Source organism: Bactrocera tryoni, chromosome 1 (assembly GCF_016617805.1).
Source record: "Bactrocera tryoni isolate S06 chromosome 1, CSIRO_BtryS06_freeze2, whole genome shotgun sequence".
NCBI lineage: Eukaryota > Metazoa > Arthropoda > Insecta > Diptera > Tephritidae > Bactrocera > Bactrocera tryoni.
Window position 1 is genome coordinate 18,397,283 of NC_052499.1, and position 27,199 is coordinate 18,424,481.

General features: G+C 37.0%; 1 protein-coding gene across 2 annotated transcripts in view; it reads left to right on the forward strand.

Annotated features, from left to right (window-relative positions):
* Positions 1–27,199, forward strand: part of LOC120768989 (ABC transporter G family member 20) — a 175,894-nt gene that overhangs the window by 18,622 nt on the left and 130,073 nt on the right. The window contains exon 3 of one of the 2 annotated variants that reach the window (XM_040095826.1): positions 2,179–2,224. The exons of the other annotated variant lie outside the window; for it this stretch is intronic. The gene's annotated coding sequence lies outside the window, so the exon portion shown is untranslated. The remainder of the gene's footprint in view (positions 1–2,178; positions 2,225–27,199) is intronic. 2 annotated transcript variants of the gene reach the window in all.

Here is a 27,199-nt window from a genome sequence, read left to right on the forward strand (position 1 = left end):
CTGTGTCAGTAAATTAACATTTGAACTATCTTAATTTAACTTGGCCATGTTTGAGTTATTAAGCTGAAATTTTGCACACGTTCTTTCCTCCCTTAGAAGCTTCAAATATATCAAAGCCACAGATATCAGATCACTATAGCGTATAGTTGTCATACAAACTGACCGATCAAAATCAAATCCTTATTTGGAAAACTTTTTTATTTGATAAAATATCTTCACGAAATTTAGGTATGAGTTATTGTCCAAGGCTACCAAATACTCTCCAAAGAAATTGTTTTGATCGGAACACTGTAGCCAATAGCTCCCACACAAACTGATCGATTCAAATTCAGTCCAAGTATAGGAAACTTTTTTATTTGATAAAATATCTTCACGAAATTTCGCATGAACTCTTGTTCAGCAAAACTGTATAAGCCACGAAGAAATTGCTCGGTTCGGATCACTATAGCATATAGCTGCCATACAAACGTACCTATCAAAATTAAAAGCTTATATGGAAAACCTTTTTATATGAAGAGATATCTTCATAAAATTTAACATGAGTTATTGTCCAAGAGAGCCCTACAATATTCAAATATATGACTATGATCGGACCACTACAGCATGCAGCTTCCATGCAAACTGTTTGATTTAACGCTCATTTTATTTCTTTTTATGTTGTAAACAATATTACATTTTATCAATCCAAAAAAAAAAATGTTTTGAAACACTCAATAAAAAGCCACTGAAAAATTTATTTAATTAGTTATGACTGTATGTGTAATTGAGAGTTGACATATTGTCATGCCTATTCATATCTAATAATATAATAGATAAAATTTTACAATACTACACAAAGGATTCTATTTTAGCAAATTCTCTCAATTAAAATTTAAACTGCTTTTAAGTAATTGGTTAATTATGGAAAATCATATTCCTAGGAATATTCAATATTCCAACGGAAAATAATATGAAGGTGTAATTGTGGATGAGTGGATGTTTCCACCAAATGAATTTTAGTGAATTTGTTCATTTTGAATTTTTTTAATTTCTTTTATCTATGCAATTCAGTCCAGTTTAAAGTTTTTCTAATGTAAAAATGCTATTTTCTTCATATAACTATGGAAAAATTTCAAGTTTCGTCTGTTCGCTGTATATTACTCATACGCCATGTTTCACCATACTCCAACACCAACGTGGTCGCCACTGTATGTGCATGGAAATATACGTGAATGTATTAAGCATGCTTGACAGTTACTCTCCTCATCTAACGTATCTATCCCAATTTAACGATTTCATCTACTCAATCAAATATATGCTCCTATGTGTTCGATATAAAGTTAACCTGTAAGCTTAATATTTCTAGTAGTCAGTGTGCGCGGTTGGAGAAATCATAATTTCTATATATTTTTACTAATGCTAACATTTTATGTTTATATGCAAAGCAAAGTAGTCTGCTTGGATTACTATATATCGGAAGTGGGCGTGTTCGTTGTTCGATTTTATCCAATTTCATTTTGTCTTACCTATACGGATGTCATGAAAATGCAACGAAGCCGTCGACCCGTACGTTAATCTGAAATTCACATAAAAGGGTGTTCTGCACCGTAATCCATGCCAAATTTCGCAAAGATAACTTGCTCAATAAATAAATTTTCCATTAAAGAACAGAATCTGAATCGTTTACTTTATATGGCAGGTATATGCTATAGTTGTCCGATCTGAACAATTTCTTCAGAAATTACAACATTGCTCTGGCTAATAAGCTCTGCCGAATTTCGTGAATATATATTTTGTCAAATAAAAAAGATATCCCTACAAGAACTGCATTTGGATCGGTCAGTTTGTATGGCTGCTATATATTATACTGCTCCGATATCAGCGATTTCGACAAATAAGCAGAGTCTTGCAGAGAAAAAAATGTGTGCAACATTTCTGATCGATATCTCTAAAACTGAGGCACTGGTTCAGATATATATAAAGAGACGAGCCATGAGACCTGTACAAATAAGGTCTTAGACACTTCCTTCTGGGTCTTACAAACTTTGTGGCTTAATATTCGCTGTTACAGGGTATAGATATCTATATTTTAGTGGCTTTTGGTTTCCTCCAAAATTGTTTCGTATATGTCAATAAATAATTTTCTTTGCTTTTAAAAAACCTTTTCGTATTAAAAATTTCCAATTTTCTATTTTTCAGAATATTTCTATAAATTTTGAATATTGGCTTATGTCCATATAAAAAGGTGAGTCTAAATAAACTAAATTTGAGTGGTCATTTTTATATATTCAACGGTTCATTTCATTTACTTCCTTCATAAATAGTCATTTATAGTAATGACAACACTTTTTAATACTGTAAGATATATTTCATAACATATTACACAAATAGAGTTTCAATAAAAATAACAAATTCAGTCATAGGTGTTTCTTGCTCACTTAACAAATTTAATTATTTTTTGGTTAAATGAAGCTTAAAATCTTACCTTGCCAACACTACTATATGGGATGACACAATGTGATTGTTAGCACTAGAGAGATATGCCTGCAATGACATCTATTGGCAATATTCGAATAGACTTTTTCGACTATCCAATATATAGATGTTTAAAAAAATGTTTAACATAGGTACAGGGACCATTTTCGTCAACAGAACGCTTTCAACAAGAAAGTTTACCCCGTCCTTAACTTAGTATATTATATACATATATTTATGTATTTCTAAAGCGTTGAAATCATTCCGAGAACTGCAAGTTCTAATGAACTATTCCAGCTAGTATGAGAATCAATCATGTCGTCATCTAGCACATAGCACATTTTCATGATGTGTTCGAACGCCCGCAATTCCAAGACTTTTGTGGGTTCCAACAAAGAGCAGTTCTGCAAACCTTATCAGTGGCTTTGCGACGTGCCCTAGTCAGCCAAATCGTCTACGTTTCATTGTTAGCTCTATAAGTAGTTCGTTGGTTTTTTCCACTAGATCTTGGCTGGAAACTAAAAACTTTGGTGATGGAATACTGAACAATGTGGATCTACTACTGTTTTTTGCATATGAATAAATCGACGTTTTTGGGAACCTTCTCCAACATGCCAGAAACCCATTCGTTCGGTAGTTGTTCTTCGCGCCAAATGGCTTCTAAAAGAGGAATGAAATTGCATGCGGGGACTGCTGGGTCGGCTTTAAGGATTTCGGAAGGAATCATGGCAACATCTGATGCTTTTCCTGTCTTAAGTTGTTTAAAAGCAGTCTCTATTTCTTCCACGTTTGGAGGAGAAGTTGATATTGTTGAATAATGGCTGACAGATAATAAGGTTGATGTTGGCAATTAAGCACTTATGGCGGTTAACTCTGTGACGAGAAGGTTAAGAACTTCAGGAAATGTTGGAAAAATCTAGGCAATTGGCGGCAATTTGTTGTAATTAAAACAAAATTGTCTTTAATTTAATTAATAAACTCCTTTGTTACTGTATTTGTATTTACTACAAACTAATAACAGTACGTTCTAAAGTGACTCGCTCACTTTGAACTTAGAACCTTTTTCGCTTAGCTTTATAGACTTGCAAATAAATTAAATAGCAGCAGTTAACATCATAAAATCCAAAACAAATATCAAACAACAGTTATGACGTAAAACTGTTCACACGACCTTTAAGTTAACCTAAAACACATCGCGTGATGCCTACAAATTCTATAAAATCAAACTCGGAAATTTTTTGTGAAAACAAACTGCCGCCTAGAATGTTTGTATGTATGTTTATGTTATGTGATTTGTAAAAATATTTACGTCACCTTAATTGGCTGTTTAAAATATCGGTTAACGTCATAACAATTACCTAAGGTGTTGTAGTCTATAATTTAATTTGAATAATCGAAAAAAAAACAAAAACGAGTCAATTTATAACTATAATTATGGAGTAACAATTCGAAATCTGAATATGTATGAGAAACTCTCACAAAAGTTGTTGTTGCTTGAGAAAATGAAAGAGAGTGCGCAGAATATGCACAACTATGCAAATGAAATGAAAACAATAATCTCAAGCATATATAGGGTAATCTAATTCGAGGTTCTCTACTTTTTTAAAGAAAAACACAGAAACTTCAAATTTTATGGAGAATGTTTATTATCATTCGAAAGAACATTCTGTGACGTTTATTTTTTGAAGATTATCTCTTTCAAATGTTGGCCACGGCTACGTCTCAGATGATCCATACGTTGTGTCCGATTTTCGAAGACTCGTTCGAGCATTTCGACTGGTAACTGGTGAATAGCACCCATGATATTTTCTTCCAAGGCCTGAATCGAAGCGGGATTCTCACAGACTTTAGACTTTATATTTCTTCACAGAAAAAAGTCTAATCGTGTGAAATTACACAATCTTGGTGGCCAATCGACCGGCCAAAACATGAATTTATCTGCTTACCGACGACTTCTCTCAATAAATCTATTCATTTATGCTATCTGTGGGATGTGGACCCGTCTTGTTGAAACCAAATGTCGCCGAGATCACGAGCTTCTATTTCAGGTAAGAAATAGTCGGTTGTCATGTCCGATAACGGTAGCCACTGACAGCTACGTTTACACCGGCATCATTTTCTGGATGAAATGGCAGCTCTGGAAACTTTTCAGGTTGCTCTTCGTCCCAAATGCGGCAAGTGTGTTTGTTTCGCTGAACAAAATTTGGCTTGAAAACGTCGGATTTTCTTGGAACTTTTCAAGAGCCCATAGAGCGAGGCGCTGCCGCTTCTTCAGGCGCAAATCTTTTCTTGATGACGTGCCAAACAATACTATACAATAATACTGCCATGTCACGACTCACGCATGATATGTCCAAAAGCGGCAATCGGAAAAAGTATCTCTACTTAAATCACCCGTTATATTCAAATGCTGATGTGCCTATTCTATACTCATATATTATATACTAATAAGTATATACATATGTATATGTGTGCATATGTACAGACTTGTTTTTATGCAATTGTAAAGTGAACCTAAACTTCGTTTCACATATGCTTGACTGCACCTTGTGCTGGTGAGATAAAGTTATCACCAGTAGCACATGCAGCAGGGAAGGGCGTAGCGCACCCAGCACGAAAAATGTAACATTATGTAGCAAAACCAAAAAAAACCCGTTAACTTCGGTTGCACTGATGCTATAATACGACTCAGAAATACAGACTGTCATACAAGCACTTGATTCCGTTCGTTCAGTTTGTATGACAGCTTAATGCTACAATGGTCCGTTATCAGCGGTTTCAGTAAAGGAGTAGCGAGTTAATATACGTTGTTCAGGGTTTAAAATTATCATATTGTGGCAATTATGGGTTAAGATTTGGGTTCCAATAAAACTTTTGGTCGTTCGAAATTGATTTTATAAACATTCCTCGGCGTGAAAGTGAAAACCTTTTACTGGATACAAAGCCGCTTATGCGGATTAGTCGAAGCTAAAGCTTATTTATTCCGTTGTTTTTTAACTCCATAATCTGTGTTTGTGCAAAATGTGGTGTTCTTTCTTAAAGTTGTTTGTTTCACTTTCAAAAAACTGGCTTAATCTATGAATCCAAATAAGTTTACCGAATTATTCTTAAAGACTACTATTTGAACAGCGAATAATGATTTTTCCTTTTAGAAAAATATTCTAAGGTTGTAAGTGGCCTAATTCTCATAAATCTTCCTCAATTGTGGAAGCAAATGAGAGCATATTATGATCTACATAACCCTCTCCTTCACCTTCATTATAACTTTGATGGTTCATGAGATCATTGTCGTCGGCCATAGATTTTAGGACACTGCTTGAAAATAATAACCCAGAATATTCTGTTCAATATCTGCTTCCCTTATCAATTTGTAATATGCTACTGTTTTCCAAAATGTCAAGAAGCGACTTCAATTGATGCAGCCATATAGAGCTGCTATGTATCCTTTATAACCCAGAAAATAATAGATTTTAAATTGGAAAAGGGGTCATGGAGCGCGTCTTAAGGCCCCAATGAACAATTGTCAACCTCTGATTCCGCGGTGACTTATAACATCATTGATGAGGCTCTGATGGCCGAGATTCAGCGCTATAACTTATTTACATCTTCCTGCTAATGAAAATATTAAGAGATTTAAGAGTGACGAAGCTACTTCGATAGCTTAAGAACGTACAAAATGCAGATATACCATATACTATACATATTGCTTTGGATTGATCACCCACTACAATGACGTACTATTGATTCACAAGAAGTAACAAAAGAAGAAAGAAGAGGTGGGAAACTCTTGTTGACCTTTGTCAATGTAAAATTCAATCCAATCGGATTTGAATAATGTGAAAAACAATATTCTTTTAAATAGTTTACTAAATTTCTTCTATTATTGGAGATTTTGGCTTTGAGGTCATCTGACAAATAAAGTGATCTGATGATAGTGCAAACATCTCTCAATTTCTTCATAGCAGAGTCTATTACTATAATTTCCAAGCCATTTCTATCTCGGATCTATCTCCGGAATATATTTTATAATAAATCCAAATGTTCGCTTAGAAAGCTAAATCAGAGGATCTCATGAACCATTTCAATCTATTTTCTAGACAACTGGAACTCCAGCCAGAGATTGCCTAGTTTGAAACCACCTGGGGAATACTATTATCAATATTATCTTATAATAAATCCAAATGTTCGCTTGGAAGGCTAAATAAGTGGATTTGATGGACCAGTTCAATATATTGTCTAGACAACCGGAACTCCGGCCTGAAAGACTCGAAAGTCATAGGACGATTATATATTGCAATAGTCTGCTACTCGTTCCATAGATAATATGAAGTCCCGTCTCAATAAATCTCATCGCTAAGCAATAATTATAAGATCAAAGAAATTAACTCTTCTCCACATTTATATGCGATCAGTGGTTTTTAGGGTTAATACCCTGAATTGTCAATAGAAAATTGTAGACTCATATTTTTTTGCAAAAATTAGCGGACTGTCTGCAATTTCTAACGCATGTCATCTCCTACAGGGTCACACCCATATATCGCTTGTATGTTTTCATTGAATAGTGGAAGAAAATACGTTTAGTCTATTTGCTTTATCATGCGATTCGCTGCAAAGGTGTTGAATATGACGATTGGATGATGCCTGGCAGATATCTTATTGTGTCATATTGTTCTAACTATTTGTAAGACTCTACAAATGTACAAATTTATGCGTGTGTGCACGCTTGGTGTGCAACTTGGCATGACTCGGCACTTCGGTGCGTGCATGCGTGTGTGTGTGTGCCTAACGAGTGTTAAATTTACAGCACGTCGCTGACAGAATTGTGCCATAAACCCCATACATTCGCGTCGAGGCCAAGTCAAGGTGCTACCAGCGACTAAGTAAGTAAAATGTCACCAACCAAGCGTGTGAATTCCTTGTATTAAAATTGATATGTGAGCGCGTATTTGTGTGCTCAGCTTTTTGCACATGTGTGCATAAGTATGCGATATGACGGGAGTGTTTTGTTTATTCCATTGTTATTATTGCTTTTTTTTTCTACCTTCGTTCTGTAGTTACATATATCAATTCATAGTGTTTACCAAACAATGACAAAGTTTCGCATATTTCCTGATTCACTCGGAGTTGGCGTTTCCTTCGCCGCTGCCGGCTGTATGCGGAGAACTTGCTGCTGGTAAATAGAAAGTTGTATGAAATGAAAGTTATTGGAAAATAATTGAATTTGTTTTGTTTTAAGAAGCTTTCGAAATGCATCACCGGAAAAGTTTCTGCTAAGAAGACAATGATTTAAAAAAAAAAATTTTTAATTATTTAAAAGTTTTCCATACAAGAACTTAAATTTTAACATACAGTTTGTTTGACAGCTATATGCCTGTCGGATGTCATGCGCACATGTCCGACGTCGGCTCTTGAAGACTTGCTGGATCTCACACCGCTTCACCTAGTAATCGGTCAAGTTGCAAAACATAGACCGCTCTAAATGACGGCAGAAGTGTTTGACAGAGATAAGGTAATCTCTTACCAACGCATGCAGGATTTACATAAGTGGGGAAATACTACTGGCTCTTCCAGGGACGGCATTACCAAAAGTGTCAGCTTAACAAGAAAGTTTTGGTTATACTTAGCAGTGAAGCTGAATGGAACGCTTTGAGCCAGTAAAATCAAGTGGTACACCGACGGCTCGAAAACGTCGGAGGAAATTAGCGCAGGGTTATCCAAGCAGAGCAGACTTGAAATTAACGCAATGATTGTCTAGCTATACTAAGCGAAAGTCATGCGGCATTCAAAGCGAACTCTGCGCGATCAAATCGCGGTGCAGGGTGTATAGAACGACTGAACAGCCTATCAGATCGTAACCAAGTGCACCTTATTTGGGTGGCAGGTAATAAAAGTATATCAGGGAATGAACTGGCTTATGAACTTGCCCGCTTCGTAGTATCCACCAACATGGTAAGACCGGTACCTTTCATTGCGTTTAGTGCCCATACCATAAAGGAGCTGCTCCGCAAGGATGAAGCAGTGGGTAAGCAGAAGCATTGGTAACAACTCCTAAGCATGCGTCAAGCCAAGTTGCTAATGGGTGGTTACAAACTTAAAAGGTTTAAATACATATGTAATCAACCTACAAAGGGAAAAACCCAGGCTACTTGCCGCCTTCTACACTGGCCATTGTAAGCTCAAGAATAAATAAATTGCTGGTTCTGCGACTTGGAGTCTGAAACTCCAGAACACCTGCTAATTGATTGCACAGCAGTTTGTAGGTGCAGGATAAAGGCTCTTGCATCCATGTTTCCAAATAGGGATTACATCGCCTCGAACAGAGTTGCCAACAATGAACAAAAGTAAAAGTGAAATTTCGAAATATTAAATATATTTCAAAAAGAATTTCTAAGATACTAAAAAAGCTATAAAGAAAACAACTGAAACGAACACACTACGAAACAGGGTTGCCAACAATGAAAAAAGGTACCATAAAACCGAAAAAGCAAGGAAGACCGTATTCGAGCATAGACAAAGACAAGTCATTAATTCCAGCATATTATGAAACAGAAATGCCAACAAGCAAAAAAAGTAAATTTGCTGCATCAAAAAAAGGCACAAAGAACTATCAGAGTTTTGAAAAAGAATGGCTCTTGAGAAGGTAAGAAGACTGCTTGCGAACAAAGCAAATAAAAGCTCAAAGAGTTTGACATATTGTGGAACAACGATCGAAAAAGTAACTCTGTTTGCTCTTAAAAAATTTTCGAATATATGAAGCTCGATTTCGATATTTTATGAATCAGAGTTGCCTTCAATTACAGAATAAAGCTGTTTTAAATAATTGTCTATGAGAATGTGTGTATCCGGAAAATAAAAATGACCATTATGAAGTGGAGGAGTTACCAACAAGCAAAAACAAAAATTAAAATTAAAACGACAATATTCGAAACTTTTTTGAAAATGTAGCATTTCGACATATTAAGTGATAGAGCTGCCAGCAAGCGAACAAATAAAAATAAAATATATAACAAGGCGGGAGACAAATATACGGCCTTTGAGAAATATTTTAAAAATTTGTTTCAATTTCTATTTCAAGAATTCATATACTTGGACATACTTTTTAGAGAAAGTTTGAATTTTTTTTAAAACCATATATTATTGACAGCTAATAATTATTTGGTTTAATAGATTCTAAAAAAGTATTAGAAAAAACATGAGTGATTTCAATATGTATTCAATAGTATTGCTTTGTGAAGTTTTCAGCTGAAAATTGCTTTCTCAACAGTTGCCACATGTTTGGTTTACTTTTTGAATAGTTTGATGAAAGCGCTGAAAAATTAAAATCCCAGTAGCAGATAGTTAAGGGCTAATGAATAACCAGTAACGATTGTTAAAAAATATTGTAAAGGTATCCAAGAAGAGGCAGAGAAATTAAAAATTTAATGGGAAATTACCATTCGAGATATTCTTTATCTCCATTGAGTCCAAATTTCGATGACTTGTTCGAGTATTTCAGCTGGTAACTCGCGAGTGACATGCGTCATGTTTTGCTCCAAGACCTGAATTGAAGCGAGATTGTCCGCATAGACTTTAGACTTTATATCTGTTCACAGGAAAAAAGTCTAACAGTATGATATCGCTCGATCTTGGTGGCCAATCGATCGGTACAAAACGGAAAATTATCTGGTCACCGAAGTGTACTCTCAAAATATTCATTGATTGACACGATTTGCGGAAAGAAGCGCCGTCTCGTTGAAACCAAATGTCATCGAGATCACGAGCTTCAATTTCAAGCATCAATAGTGGATTGAGTTGCCAAAGACGGCGACGTTCTCACCGCCATCATTTTTGAAGAATTTGGACCAATGATTCCACCAGCCCACAAAACACACCAAACCGTTGTTTTTTTCTGCATGAAAAAGCAGCTCTTGAATCATTTAAGGGTGCTCTTCGTCCCATATGCAGCGATTTCGCTTTTTCGCACTTTTTGGGCCAGGAATGGATCTCATCGCTGAACAAAATTTGTCTCGAAAATGCCGGATATTCTTAGAATTTTTCAAGAGCCCATAGAGTGTAACGTTGTCGCTTGCTGAAATCGAACGGCTTCAGTTCCTGTACAAGCTGTATTTTGTACGCCTTCTATTTAAGATTTCGACGCAAAATACGTCAGGTTGTGCCATACGTCAGTCCGAGTTGCTACGAACGGCACCGAATCAACTCTCCATGGTGTTCTTGTACACTCTCAGCTACGGCTGCTATATTTCCTTCAATGCGTGCTGCACCTGGTCTGTTCAGTCGAATATTAACCAACAATGAATACTGAGTCTCAAGTTGGGTGGTGTTGCGAGTAGTAGGTTCAATTGGCCGATTATGTTGACGATAAGTTGAGTGAAGCGCGCGCAACACATTCTTTACAGAACTCGAATTTTCGTAATAAATTTGAACGATTTGTAAACGTTGTTCAGGCGTAAGTCCTTCCATGATGAAATGGCAAACAATGCTGAACAAAAATAACATGACAGCTTGACACGACTCACGCGTGATCTGTCATAAAAAAGGCTTTCGAAAAAAGTACCTCTACTTGAATCACCCGTTATAAACAAAAGACGACTTATAGTATCTGAAATATATTGCAATTATAACAAATATTTAATTGTCTTCAGTTTGGTTGAAAAAAATTAAAAAATGTTAGCGCTAATAACAGCAACGCGCACAATTAAATTAGTCTGCTATTTTCATCACATTAATATGCAATAATTTAATGAAGTTGAAAGAGTTACATAAAATTACAAATTCCGCTCTAAAAAAATGCGATATAAAGAATTTCAAAAATAAATCAATAACAACAAGTCAGGAATTCCAATAATATTGTTGGCCTTCATTCCTTTTTTGCTTTATTTTGTCATTTTATTGAATTTACTGCTGCCGTTGACACTACCAATATAACAGCGCAACCAATACACAAGCACACTTGACGCTCCCTCTCTTTCTCTTTGTGGTCCATATACGCGCCGTTGGCAAGCATAACATGACTTAAAATGGCTATTTTACAGGACACGGGTCCATTATAGCATAAACTTCTATTAAGTCGTTGCAGCTCGCTACAGTTCACTTAATTACGCGCGAAAAGATTTATTTTCTATGTTTTTGGCATCGATACAATCGATGTGCATGAAATACACACACACATATGTATGTGTTTACACACATGTATATTTTGATATATTATACATATGTATAAATTGTATAAATATATACAAATGTGTGCTTATGCTTACAGCAATTGCTTATATAATATAATTGTTCACATAATCGGTGTTTATAGAACAATGCAGTCGACCCACAGCCAACACAACGATGTGCAATCGGGAGAGCAAGAGTGTTTGGGGAGATTGTTGTTGCACCATTGGAAATATTTCAATTAATTCTTGCATTGTTGTTACCGATTTTCGTTATCGTTTCTTTTATATTTGTGCTTACGTGTGTTCTTTCGCTGTGCACATGGACATTTTTTCGACAACAACAAACTAAAACGAATGCTCAACTGTAGATATTTTCGAAAAATGGCGAGTTTAGTAATAATTGTTTGTAATGTGTTGCTTATGTTAAGTTAGATCTCACAAGAACAGCTTAGAATGCTGGTCTGTTATGGTACCAAGAAAATGCTATATAATAGATCATAAGACCCTTACAAATTGACAAAGCGCTTTGAGCCTATTATATTTCTGTTGAGACGGCTAATTTCAGTTTCAGCTATGTCCTTTGATTCGTCAATGGTAAGACTGCCGAGATCTTGCAACCTCAGTCTAACAAAGGCTGGACAATGAAGCAGAAAGTGTCTGGATGTTTCTAGCTTACACTCTTCCATACCACTTCGACAACTAGCGTCCGAAAATATCTTTAGTTGTGAGCATTCATGTGGTCCATTGGACAGTGTTTAGGATGAACCCCTGCGATTGCGGCAAGGTGAACTTTGCTAGGGGCAAGTAGTTTAGTAGGTATCGTGCCTTCTACTTTAGATCGAAAGAAACTCGCAGTCGTATGTATAGGCGTTGCTCGCCGAGCAGAGCCTGCTAGACTTACGCGAGATTTAATGGCACAGGGTTGAAACGCAAGACGCTAAGGGTGATCAAATTCGATCCCACTTCGATGTGAGGGAGACAAGTGTACCTTCTCTGACGAGATCATCGGCTTCGCAATTGCTAGCGACTTCTCAGCACACAAGCAAGTCTGATGATGAAGCAGCTTGATGTTATTTCTAGCGAAGGCAGACACTTCTTAGCTAGCTTCGCGCGTACAATTAGCGAGCTCAGCGCTAGTATTGCTGCTCTGCTGTCAAAGAAAATGCTTACACCCTGAAAGAGGCTGCAGTGTGTCTACCGCCACCTTAATAGCAGCCTTTACAGAAAACTCTCCATCCAACCTTCTCTTACAGCTTCGATCCATCTGTGAAAAAGCTCACTGCGCCTCTTCTTAAGCGACTTTTCCCCATCCACAATTCCCTCGTCGGTATTAGCAGAGAAAAAGCCACCACGAATGGACTCTCTGTTGAATTGATCCAAGTTTTCAGTAATTCAATTGAAGGAAAAGATAATTTCGGCGTATTTGTTTTGACCTTCTCAGCTTCTACCCAGCTTCCCTGATCCTTAGAGCACACTTCGCCGTGTACCAGAGAGGCCTTTGAGAGTTCCGCTCTTTGAACACCTTCAACGTTTTTAGCAAGTATAGCCTTTTCGAGCGTCCTCTATCGAACGAATATCCCATAAAACATTACTGGCATGATAACGGTTTTGTAATTATAACCAAAACTCTATCATTGCTGAGAGTCCTTTCACCGTGTCCTCAAAGCTACCTTTTCTCTAAAGCTTCTGGACTGCAATATAAGTCAACTGATGCGATCCTTATTATCTGCTCGACATCCATGAAAGTCTTCTTTCTTTATGAAAGTTTTTTATCAAGAATGAGTCCTAGGTATTTCACCTTATCAACACGTTGAAGACGTGAGCCTCTGAATGAGGGGAGAGGCACATATGTGATCATACACTCATCAGTTAATAAAACCATTTTAATTTTATTTGGGTTGGCGGCTGAGTCGCTTTTATTCGCAGTTGAATACCACTCTTTTTCTAGGTGGTATGTAGAGAATTTCCTTTAACTATAAAGAAAACGACATTGGAGTAGGCTATCATCCGACCGTCTGTTCCTCGAGTTCTTTATGGTTTGGTGGTTAGCGACTTACTTAAAGAGGAAAGGACTGTCCGATGCTAGCCCACTAGGACTCGTATCCAAGCATTGGCGAAAGTAGCTTGACCGAAGGAATGCTCCTATTAATCTCGTTTAGTAGTCTCTCTTATTTGCTGATTACTATGTATGAGGTGTGTTCAAAAAGTATCGCGAATTTAGTGTTTTTTCAAAAATTATTTATTTATTCATGAATATCTATTTTGTCCCCTTCAAAGTAATCCCCATGAGATATTATACACTTGGGTCAACGGTTTTTCCAATCTTCGAAGCACTTCAAAAAATCATTTTTTTATCTTCTTCAGCTCCTTCTTCGATGCCGTCTTTATCTCGTCAAGAGAAGCGTAACGTCGTCCTTTCATGGGCCTCTTCAGTTTAGGGAACAAGAAAAATTCACAGGGGGCCAGATCTGGCGAATACGGCGGCTGCGGCATCACTAGTGTGTTGTTTTTGACCAAAAAGTCGCGCACAAGCAACGATGTGTGAGCAGGAACGTTATCGTGGTGCAAAAGCCAATTTTTGTTCTTCCACAAATCCGGGCGTTTCTGGCGGATTGCTTCGCGCAAATTGCGCATAACTTGCAGGTGATATTTCTTATTGACCGTTCTTCCAAGAACTGGCAAGAACTCATGATGCACCACGCCCCTGCAATCGAAGAAAACTGTCAGCAAAACTTTCGCGATACTTTTGGAACACACCTCGTATATGCCAGATGCTTGATTCGTAGAGAGCGCTCAAATTTTTTTTTCTCGAAGAGAAAAACTTTATCCGCTTATTCAAGCGACAAATGGCGTTAATGTAAAACAGAGGTGCTTAATTTAGATAGAATAGATAGATAAAAGGTTCACAATGTATGCTATTTGGGGTGCATATTAATACAAACATAGTAAATAAATATAATTAACAAGTTCGTTTAAGAATTTTTTTTCTTTATGTTAATTCAAAGCAATAACACTATGCGATCCAACAGTTTTTCGAATATACATTTTTTATAACCTGAACAGAGTATATTACGAAGTTTTTAATACCCAGAAGGAAACGTCAGAGACTATATAAATTGTATATATAAATGATCATGTTGACGAGCTTAGTCCATTTAGCTATCTCCTTCCGCCTGTGGTTCTCTCTGCCGATATATACGGGATCTGGTCTCTTAGTTTTTGAGATACCGAACTGAAATTCCTTCACGTCCTTCCTTTCCAAAAATTTGCTCATTTGTCGACATCACCGATATCGGAACACTATAACATATAGTAGAAAATGCAATTAACCGATTTCTGTATATACGTACACACATGCAAACATACACATATTTAAACAAATATGCATACATTTTAGCAAATGGCTTCATCAATCGTGCCTGCAAATTCTTCTTTTGATTGCGTTTTATTGCCTTTATTGTGTATTTAATCTGCGTATGTGTGCGAATTGTATGCTCGCTCATAAAAATGTTGCCTTTTTTATTACCGTGTAGGAAAAAATGCCGCTTAATTTGCTAAAAAGCGCTACGTGACGGACATGATGATGAAGAGTTAAAAGCCAGCAAAGAATTTGGTAAAGCAATCAGCGCTCTGATTAATTGTCGCTACATACCGGCGGCACGTTTACATACACACATAACATATGTATGTATGACAAGCCTGTAAATATTTCTACTCGTATTATTTGGTGAACCGAATAAATACAATTTTATTAAAAAAATAAATTAACTGATTTAAATGCTTCGAAAGTTTCATCGATAAAAAAGATTGCTTTGTTCCAACAGAAAAACTGAGATAACTTTATTGGCGTGACATAAAACGGACCACCCTAACGGCGTAGCTGAATTCGTTTAAATTGCATTGCAATATAAAATAAGCACAAGTTATGGCGAATCATAATGGAAATCTTAGTGAGTCATTTAAAAATTTGATTTTTATTGAAAAGTCTGAAGCAAGAACTCTTCTTGATTTGAAGACTTCAACCATTATGAATACAGAAAAGTCTCGCCAACATGGCCTCACATATAAAAGCTTTCAAGTTTAACAAAGACCAATCGACCAAAAAGTATCTTCGTTAGAAAGATTGCCAAACTTCGCATTAAAGTTGACCAATCTGTTTGCCAATAAGTTCCTCTTCGCTGCATTGGCCTACAAAATTATGACCTGGCGAAGTTACTTTATATACATTTTTTTTTTTTAATTAGTGGGAAGCACCACACGTCGGAGTGTGGAAATGCAAACGGTAAGCCTAAACTACTCCCAACTCCAGACTCTTCCACGGAAACACCTGACTTATTATTACTTCATGGGAGTGATAAGACGTTAAAGCTTCCTCTATGACACGTACTAACGTACGTGTACTCTGCTCTATATGTATCAGTTTTGTCTTGATTGAGGCTGCCGCTTCGCTTTCCAGTTCTCAGTCAGTGGACTGACACATGAGTGTCGCCAAATTTTCCCTTGTACTTAAAAAGCAACGGCGATAAAAGAATGAATGCTCAAAGTCTTCAAATCACTCTGAACGCGTCGGACGATCCACACTAATGTCGTGCTGGAATCTATATAGCTAGCTTCTAAAGCACCCATGTCCACTTAGTTTTTGGGTTAGGTGGAAATTCAGGTCACCATGTGTTTCGTCGATCCACAAATGGATGTCCGCTATCAGTCTGTGGGTACAACATCCTTTGAGCGAGGTTTGCCACCGCTGCTGCCATATTGTTAAGCTTAGGACTCTATTTTCTCTTTTGGCTCCTATAGACCGCTCTGATAACTTGTACGTATATCTGCTCGTATCCGTTACCCTGGATGTCAATGGGCATCATGCTGGCTATTACTTCAGCAGCGTCACTTGATAGTGTTCGAAAAGCATTGATAACGTTTGGTGCCGACAGCCTGCGCACTGTGCTTATTCCGGCATATGCTTTAATGCCCAGCATCTGGATCTATATTGGAGCTCCATATAACACCACCCCAATGCCTTTATTTGGCATAATTCTTGATAAGGCGTTTAGGATTTTATACGCTTTACCTACAGTGCATTCTAGGTGGTCCTTAAATTTGAGCCTTGAGTCTATTATTATTCCTATATACTTTAGTTGAGGCTGTGAATGAATTTCATACTCCCCTATGGTTAGAGATACACTTTCCTCCACTTTTATAGTACTTATGAGCAATACTTCAGTCTTTTGCTCGGCCAGTTCTAAACTCATTGAAGTCAACCATTGGCGTTGACCGTTTATGGCGAAATTTATGAAAGCTTATCTGTTGCAGAGCCCTCGAGCTCGCATTCGTCCAAAAGAAGCATAGTCGCTTCATGTTATCAACGTCGGATCGTTTTCAAAATTTGTTAAGACGAGCATACGGAGACTTTTAAAGTAGTATTGGGTCTACCAACAAGAACGACAGGATGTCAAAATGAGATAAATGATAAACTTTCAAAATGGTTTGCTTTTTCGTTTTGCAGATAATTTTATTTCATTTATGATTGAACAAAATGTCGACCGAATGGCTACCACGTCCACCCATTTACGCCATCTTCCGATGACTCGATGCAACTTTTCGGCTGTAATTTCGATTACAGTGCTTGGAATGTTGTTTTCAAGCTCCTCGAGCGAAGTTGGTTGATTGACGTAAACCTTTGATCTAACATACATCCAGATACACCAATATAGAGCTGTTAGTCGCATGATCTTAGCGGCTATTTGACTAGGCCATTTATCGAAATTAACGAGTCGTCAAAATTTGCACGCAATGTGACCATGTTTAGACGTGAAAGATAAGGCAGCTCACCGTTTTGTTGCAAATAGAAATCGAACTAGTTGATTTCATCGAATTCCGAAAAAAAATCGTTCAACATTATGTTATAACGCTTGCTAACGGCCGCACTAAACGGGGGATGAAGTTGCGTTTTCTGAACCACAATAGCATTTGACTCACCCCAATGGCGACAGTTTTGTTATATGACGTACCCTTAAAAAAAAAAACAAAATGGGCCTCATCTGAGTAAACCATTAATCGACTAAAGTTTGTTATTTCAGATCTAGATCAGTCACTAAGTCTATGAGAAGTACTCATCCTTTAGGATACCTGTGCTTGACGCGAATTTCTATAGAATCTGTGACCTTACTATCGAAACCTGTTCCAGTGTATCATACCGTGGGTACCTCAGATGCTTACAGTATAGTCTTGCCAATGCAGGACAAATGCACAAGAGGTGTTTCATTGTTTCGCTGGTGCTTTGCTCTAGACATTTGCTGCAGTCTTCTCGATCTGTCAGCCCCATTCAGCGGCCTTATGTCGCCAGCAGACAGTGACCAGTTAGTATTCCTTCCGTGTTTCTACAGTCTCTTCAATCGTGTGCTAATAGAAATTATGTATACCCCCGATCTACCGTTTGCACATGGTTTTTACAGCTTTACACCCAGGTAGCTCATTCCATCGGGTTTACATTTTCTTCACTATGCTTCTGTCTAGATCGTCGTATAGACAACGCATGGGTTTCCCAATGTTGATCACGTTTTCGGATGTTAGCCATACACCATTTTTCCGCTCCATTCCCAAGACACTTCCGGCCTTTGTCAAACGCAAAGTCCTCTGCTTGAAATATACTGCAGTGGTTCGGCAAACTTTGGACAGTATATCACCGTATTAACTCCATCCTCCATTTTTGGACCATCCAACTAAATGTTTGGAGTACTGCGCGTCGCTAACATGATTTTACGCCAACCATCTTTTTATATCATTACTTTGTACTTTCTTTCTCAGCTGAAAAGTGGGATCATGTTGTCGGTGCTTGCCGAATCGCCATTACCCAACAAACTATACCCGAAATTTTTATATGTAAATTCTCCAGCAGCCAGTAATCGTCCCAAAGATTTTGCTATGCAGTTTGCAGCGAGGGAGGTCTGTAGGTGGCAGGTTTAGTACCAGTTCAAGAGCCGCCGTTCGAGTTCTTCTTAAAGCTCCTAAGCGAGCCTTTGAAGCCTTTCCATTGGCTTCCGATAGATGGATTTCTGCACGTCTGTCTACCATACTACATCACCGTAGTGCAGAATTGGTCTTTCCATAGCTTTTTAGCACCAGCACATGAGAGAATATACTAGTTCTAAAACCATCTTCATCTTGCAGTCGCTCGTTTGTGTGTTTTCACTTAAAGCTTAGCTTTAAGCTTCGATGATCCCGCTTTTGTAAACACACATGGTTGCTTGTATGCAAGCGTTTAACTAATGGGGGATTTAAGCTTAAACTTAAATAAAACGGATAAATTTGCATATGCGCCGAACAGTCCAGCTTATTATACCATTAAGGATACCAAAGGACCTTAAGGATAACATTAAGCGGAAGTTTAAAACCAGAATTGATTGCACACTTATCGGCGTATGCGTACAATATGCGCCAGAACTTGTACGGTGACTTTTGGGATAAGCTAAGTGTTTTGGGATACACAAGGTATTACATTTATATACATACATACATATATGTAGATGTATAGATTAGGGCGAGCATAATTTTCCAGCGTAATTTCTGTTTCAAATGACCACTGCAGTTTCAGTTTTTGTCCTAAGGGGCATTATTCAATGTGCATAATAATAATTATACCCTGAACAGGGTATATAAAGTTTGTCACGAAGTTTGTAACATCCAGAAGGAAGCGTCAGAGACCCTATAAAGTATATATATAAATGATCAGTATGTTGAGCTGAGTCGATTTAGCCACGTCCGTCTGTCTGTCTGTTCGTCCGTCCCTCCGTCTGTATATATACGAACTAGTCCCTCAGTTTTTCAGATATCGTTTTGAAATTTTGCAAACGACATTTTCTCTTCAAGAAGCTGCTCATTAGTCGGAACTGCCGATAACGGACCACTATAAGATATAGCTGCAATACAAACTGAACGATCGGGATCAAGTATTTGTATGGAAAACTCTTGCATTTGACAAGATATATACACGAAAATTGGTACAGATTATTTTCTAAGGCAACAATGTAATCTACGAAAAAATTGTTCGGATCGCATTACTATAGCATATAGCTTCCATATACACTGAACACGTAGTTACTAAAAGAAATGCGCCTGTGAAGGGTATGTTAGCTTCGGTGCAGCCGATGTTAACGTTTTTTCTTGTTTTAAATAAATTTGAAACGTCATTTCCCAAATACTTATGCACTTGATTTCTTTGTCTTTCGCAAGAAATTTTTTATCTCAAAGGAAAATAAGCGTACAACCTTGAAAGTAAGTTTTCTGCACAAAAGGTCTCAATATTTTTTTTCGACAAAAACACTCTTTTAAGAGTTATAAGCCGCTAAAATTATGCATGTATTGTATTGAGCCTTCATGCAAGTGCCTTATAAATTCTGTGTTGCTCATACGCCAAGGTACCATATGAGCCTCAGTGCTTTTAATGCATAACTTTAACTACATATAACTTCTAAAGGAGTGGTTTTATGGAAAAAATCATTACGACCTTTTCTGTAGCGTGGAAAATTTTGTACTAGAGTATCACTTTTTCAATGTGATAGTTTCACGTTTTTAATGCGAAATATACGAAAATCTCAAGCTGTATACCTGGGAGGAGAAATACAGTTTAAACTGAAAATAAGGAGTTTGTTTACGTTGAACGCTTGTTTTTAGCACAAAAACTAAAACTTATTAAAAAAATAATAATAAATTTAGAAAATAACGTACACTCTAATGTAAATGCGCACCTAGGTATGTGTATATGCATGTTTGCTATGTTTGCTTGTGGTTTGGGGAAAACACTGCTACAGGTTCTTTTAATGTGATTGAAAGGTTTGACAGAAATAAATCTTCATTCACAACTTCGAAATTGCTCGCCTGAGCAATTCAACTCTTTCCAAGTGTTGTCCGCTGTTGTTGTTGTTGCTGCTGCGACTGCTATTTGAATGAAGAGAAAAACTTCAAAAGTCACGCAATCACAGCTAAAGTTTAGTTTGAAAAGGCTAACAAAAGCAAAAACAAAAATAAAACTAAAAACAAGAACAAAAATAAAACCAAAAACAAAAACAAATCTGCCACGCATAACGGCTGCGGCAGTAAAATGCCTGCTGTGCGCTGTATTGCTTTCTGTAAGTGTGTGTGTGCGTGTGTGCGGGTATGCGCAGTTCGGCAAACACTTACGGGTCACTTGAAATGCTTTACAGGCGTTGAGTGGCCTTTTCCATTTTTTACTTAAAGAAAACTTTTCACACAAATGAAAGCATAACCTTCTTTATTTTCCTATTTGAATTTTGTGTGTGTGTGTGTTCGTGTGAGTTTATGTGCAGTTACGCCATACCCAGCTGTGCGTTGTTTTTAACATTTAAATTGGTTAGTGTTTTGGTGATGTTTTTCTCTTAAAGGTGCGCTGACAGATGTACACCTGTACAAATGTGAAGCAAACACTTTCCAACCCAATCAAAATCACTCGAGTGCGTCATTCTTTATTACACCGGCTGTCATGTTTACGGAAATGAGAAAAAAATGAAAAAATAACTTAGAAAATAATTCGAAAAGAACAAAAATGAAGCGGGTGAAGAAAATGTGTCAAATGCATATTAATGATGAAAACGAGCAAAGAAAAAGTAGAAAAAAATTAAAAAAAAAAAAATTGCAAAAATATTTGTAGAAAAGCCTACTAGGAGTATAACACTAGAATATATTTAGCCGACAAGAAAAATTATAAAAAGAAAAAGAAATATTGCTTTTATACCCTTCTCAGTTGCATTTCATATAGCATAAAAGGGTATAAAAAAATAGTTATCTTGACTTAGACTTGGACGGCAGCTAAATGCTACAGTGGTTTGACTTGAAAAAGTTGTTCGTAGATTATAGCATTGTTTTGAATAATAATCTGTACCGAATTTCGTGAAGATTTTGTGATATTTTCTAGTTTAGGTTAGGTTAGGTTAGGTTAGTCTGGTAAGCCAATGAGCCACACAGAGACCAGTTTTGGTTCTTTAGATACCAGATATAGGTCAGATAAAGTACTCATCCCTTAGAATGCCTGCGCTTGATGCACAAATCAAAATTTTTTCTTGCAAAAACCTAGTTTGGGTCGTTCAATTTGTATGGCAGCTATACACTACAGTACAGCGATCTGAACAATTTCTTCGTAGATTGTAACATTATCTCAAACAATGATTTGTGCCAATTTTCATGAAGATATCTTTTCAAAGAAAAAAGTTTTCGTATAAAGTCTTGATTTCGATCGATAGATTTGTATGGTAGCTATAAGCTTTAGTGGACCGATAATGTCGATTCCACTTCTTTGAAGAGACTTTTGAGGAAAAAATGACATCTGCATCATTTCATAACGATATCTCAAATTGTGAGGGACTATACACCACGTTAGTTTTGTTGGTAGGTAGAGTGCTTGTTTGACGACGTTTGCCCATATGTAAAGTATATTTATTATTTAACAATACTAAACGTAGTATATCTGAAATATCGTAAAGAAACCTTTCACTAACCGTTACGATTCTTTCCCATATAAGGCTTTGTATTCACTTGGAAGACCTTATATAGTATTTTCTCTTTCTGTATCCCGACAGTTTCTTTCGTATAATAGTCGTTGTATGGTGCATGTCGTTAGTTACCCGTTAGCACTCCTACTAGAATTCTTATGTCATTCCTTTCGTATTTTAATAGCCGGTCCGTATACCATATACTATTCACGGAACGTATGCTTGCCTGTTGAGCAAGTTAGGTGATGACTCCACCGAGACTCAGCTATGTATATACATAATTATAACATGTTTGTCGATTAAATATCTACAATTAGCCAGAATCATATAAATTCTCTTTGCTGTAGGCTAATTGTAGGCTGGTGCTTGCTCTGGCTAGATCATCTGCTTCACAGTTACCAGGAGTATCAGCATGTCTTGGAACGCATTGCAGGTTTATCGTGAAATAACATGTTAGATCGACTAAGATCCATTAAGATATCAAGGTATTATTTCACTATCTCTGATGAAACCCTATGAGACTTTAGCTTCTTCAAAGCGACTTTAGCTTTTTCATAAAGAAATATATTTTCCGCTCATACAAACAGCCAGACTTATGTAGTATGCCTGTTATTCAATAACCCAGCCAGCACTGTTGACAGTAATGAACATCTCCTGACGAAAAAGGAAACAAAAAGCGATATAAAAAAGCAAGCGAAAAACTCGTAAAAAATTCTATCAAAACACTAACAAAAACATACAACAACTACCAATATAACTGTCTGCATAATTGACGTGCAGACAACAAGCTGGCAAGCAGGCAGCTAGTCAACGTATAACAATAACAACAATGTAAACAAATGCTAAACAATTGAGTGTTTTGGCGGCATTTCGATGCGCGAAAATTGGCTGCGGGTGAAGGAACGGCGGCGGGTGACCATTGGCTTTCGTCCATCAGGCATTGTTATGTGTTTGAAATGGGCAGGTGCAAGTGACTGAGTGGGTTTATTAAACCGGAAGAGGCGTGAATTAATGCAGAGAGCAAATTTTTAGTGAGAAGTTGCTATCAAAATAACAAGTAACGGCATTTAAATCACCTAAAATATGAGGGGATGTAGTGAAGACCAATAGTACCTTGCATTGATCAATGAAGAAGATAGTTTGGTCCGCGATAGGTGCGACAACTTATTTGAACTGCACTTTGCAGACACAACACTTATCTAGGTCTAACTCTGAACCACAAAATATGATAAGCTATCGAAAAATATATCTAATCTGCCGAAAACATATATATATCTTTTTAATCTAATACCAGATGAAATCAATCTTACTCCTTTTGAGTCTCAGATTAGAATCATTATATGAAAAATATTAAAATGGCTGCAGAGACTTTATGATTTAGTCTGATTCATAAATCGGTCAATATGTTTTCGACAGTATTCTCAGGCATAACTCAAAGCTTCAAACTGGTCTGTTAAAATTTCTCGCCTGTAGCCTGTACACTTCGCCACGAGACGGCGTGGTTTAAACTATAAGGAGACGTTAAGTCCAAGGAAGTTTTTAGTCAACTAGAGTCAGTATGAACCGCTTTATATTTACTAAGTGGCGTTTGTTCGATATTCCCAATTTTCATCGAAAATTCAATAAGCGATAAAAATCAGCATTGTTTTCCTATTTTTAATATATTATTAAATATTCAATTCTTTTGTTGTACTGTTCGACTGAAACATGCTTTTTGTTGTACTACCATTTAAATGCATGATCTGCAGTATATTCTCTATACATATCTAATATTTTTAGTGGAAAATGTTAACTGGTTTCCTAGAAGATTAGATAAAAGAGATTAGAAAGAGATGGTTGCAAAAATATGGGCTAAATATTAGACAAACGGGGCTAAGGATGAGGAAAACTAAAAAAGTGAGATAAAATGTATTTGTTGAGATGTGCCAAAAGAGAATGAGGGCTAAAAAGAAATCACCTTGTCACCTTAAATTGTGACAAAAAAGCTACCAAAAATTTTATACAAATTCCCAGGGTAAAAGATATTTTAAAAAGATGTATTTTGCTAAGTTGTTAGAACTGTCCTTAATTACAATGCTAAATATGAGCGCGATTTGTCTACCAGTTTGTCGATAGAAACTGCTTAATGGATACAAATATCGAACATAGAATTTGTCTCAAATTTTGTATTTCTAATCAAATTTCGTTTGCGGAATCAGTGCGAATGCGGAGAAAGGTTTAGGGTAATCACTTTTATCAAAACCACAAGCTTACGAGTGATACAAAACCCTCAAAGATGGTCGAGAGATCGTTAAAGTAATGCCTCGTTCTGGATGACTTTCGACCTCTTCAACTGATAGAATTATTACAAAGTGAAGAATATGGTGCTTGAAAATCGTCAGACAAGTATTGTAGAGATGGCAAGAGTGCTCGGCATCTCTCGCGAGTCCGTTTGAATCCTTATGATAGATATTTTGGGTATGAAACACGTTATTCGACTCGTCGCGAAAAAGCTGAATTTTTTTCTAAAAAAGTACTGTTAATAGATCTCTCTGGACATGCTTGATAGTGCGAATTCCAAACCCACATTCATGGAGAGTATTATAACTACCGATGAGCTTATGAGTTTGATATGCGAACAAATCAACATTCATCAGAATGGGGTTAAAAAACGAGCTGAAGCCAAAAAACCACGCCAACGCCGCACAAAAATTCGTGCTTTGGTTCATCATGAAATCGTTTTGGATAGACAGACGGTTAATAGGGAGTTCTATTTGGCCGTATTAAGGCGCTTGCATAAGAGCATCCGTCGAAAACGGCCAGAATTGCGGAATAATAATTCATGGAGCCACGATTGTGACCGAATTTAAAGCCAAAAACGAAATGAATACCATCAGTCAACCCGTATTCAGCAGATTTCCCCAAAATAAAACTGTCGTTACGTGGAACCTGCATTCAGCCAATCGAAGAGATAAAACAAAATTCACTGGAGCAGCTGAAAGCCATTCGAAAAGGTGCTTACGAAAAGTGTTTCCGAGGACTGGAAAAATCGTTGTCATATTTGTACATCTGGTTTGGATTACTTTGATGGCGACAAAATAAATATTGGTGAGCAATTGGTATTTTGCATTTTATTTGCAATTTCCGCGTATTTTTTCATACCCTGAACAGGGTATGTTAAGTTTGTCCCGAAGTTTGTAACACCCAGAAGGAATCGTCGGAGACCCTATAAAGTATATATATAAATGATCAGTATGTCGAGCTGAGTCGATTTAGCCATGTCCGTCTGTCTGTCTGTCCGTCCGTCCGTCCGTCTGTATATATACGAACTAGTCCCTCAGTTTTTCAGATATCGTTTTGAAATTTTGCAAACGACATTTTCTCTTCAAGAAGCTGCTCATTTGTCGGAACGGCCGATATCGGACCACTATAACATATAGCTGCCATACAAACTGAACGATCGGAATCAAGTTCTTGTATGGACAACTTTCACATTTGACAAGATATATTCACGAAATTTGATATATGTTATTTTCTAAGGCAAAAATGTAATCTCCGAAGAAATTGTTCAGATGGGATTACTATAGCATATAGCTTCCATACAAACTGAACACATAGTTACTAACAGAAATGCACCTGTGAAGGGTATTTAGCTTCGGTGCAACCAAAGTTAACGTTTTTTCTTGTTTTCATAGTGTATGACAAATACTTATCTCACTTGGATAGAATATTTGAGAGTATGTGGGAGCAAAACGGGAAGGTAAGGTACTTAAATATTTTATTTATTCCAGACTGGGCTATAATATTAACGGATGGTTTGTATGGCTTCTACCGCATCTTTTATTATCTTCCATTGTGTTCTTTAAAGTTGCTCCACATATGGCGGGTCCTAGGCAACCTAAACCTAATTTTTAGAAAATGTGAAACACCACATTAAAGCCAGACCGCACAAGAATTTCAGAAATGACTACGGAAATGTACGCAATTTAAAGAGGACAATTTTTAACGTCAGAAAACAGGTTTTAAATTGTGATAGAAAAAAGTCCTCGAACAAACTGCCCGCCGGAGAGCTGTATATTTGAATCAGAATAAATCAGAATTTTTCTCCAACGAAGCGGTTAAAATTCAATTAAAAATGCATAAAAAAACTCTGGTGAAATATTGTGTGCGGCCTTTCCACAACAATAACAAATAACATGTGCAAGGGTCGGTGGAATTTTTCGACAAAAAAAATTCGAAAAAATTCCACACGTAATTACTTGTAAAATCAGCAAATTTCAGACAGTAAATGAGAGTAAATATATAAAGTACACATACCCATATCCATGCATACAAGCAGTATAAAAAATACCGAACTAGTTAAGAAAAAATTGCTGCGAAAATAATAAAGCCGCTTGACCTTTGTGTGCGCTTTGTGCGAGTTCGCCGAATGCTGACGCCGTAAAAACAAGCGTTGCGTGAAAACAGGTTTACGCAACAGCTGATGCCGCGGCACACATACTCACAGACACATACATACTATGTATATGTATATACAAGCTCGTACACTTTGTAGAATGGACGGTCAAGAGCGGCAGCAGCGGTTTAGCTGCTGATGACTAACAAGGCGATTTTTGAAGTACAGCGAAGAGGAAACAACTTGAACAATACAAATGTAGAACAAAAAATAATTGCAAAGCAAAGCATTTTTGCCAATCCGCCACTAAGCGGCTAATGTGACTCTGCGGCAACAGCTGATGCTTGCGGCTGCGAAGTGTAAGTTGGCCTTTCCTAGGCAATTAGATGGCCGACACAAGTGCGCACGGCCTGCAAACTTTGCTTTTGTTGTTGCTTTGTATTTTATTATTCTTCTTTTACGATATTTTCCTAGAGCGAACAAGAGATTTTGCTGTAAACTCTATGAGGAATGCTACTCTATATCTGCCCCTTGTGTTCTCTAGTCTCTCTGCTATGAACGAATCTAAGAATTATTTACATCCTATTTAGCCATTGACTTCTACGCTTCAAATTATTATTTTTTAATATTTCTTCTCCTCAATGTTGATACGTAAGTTGCGTTTAATACTTCGGCAATTGACAACCCTAGTGTTGCACTGGAGGATT